Source organism: Protomyctophum bolini (assembly GCF_963924005.1).
Source record: "Protomyctophum bolini genome assembly, chromosome: 9".
Classification (NCBI taxonomy): Eukaryota; Metazoa; Chordata; class Actinopteri; order Myctophiformes; family Myctophidae; genus Protomyctophum; species Protomyctophum bolini.
In genome coordinates this window covers 15,518,206-15,518,462 of record NC_137870.1, presented here as the reverse complement: position 1 = coordinate 15,518,462, position 257 = coordinate 15,518,206, and positions in this window count along the sequence as shown.

Sequence of the window (257 nt, the reverse complement as noted above, 5' to 3'; positions counted from 1 at the left end):
GCTAGAGAGAGTAAACTGGGGTCATTCTCTAGTCAGTGTTATGGTCATTAGTCTGTCAATTCCAACACCCTTTCTATCTCATGCCTGCTATTCACAGCACTCCTCTGTAAACTGAGGGGAGGGGGGGGGGGGGTGTGGGGGATTGGTTTGCTAATGGTTGGTAGTATAACATTATACAACCATCTGTGGTTTCTGTTCTGAACCTCACTGCTCTTTCTGTCCTCAATTTGTGTCAAACTAATAATAATTACACAATT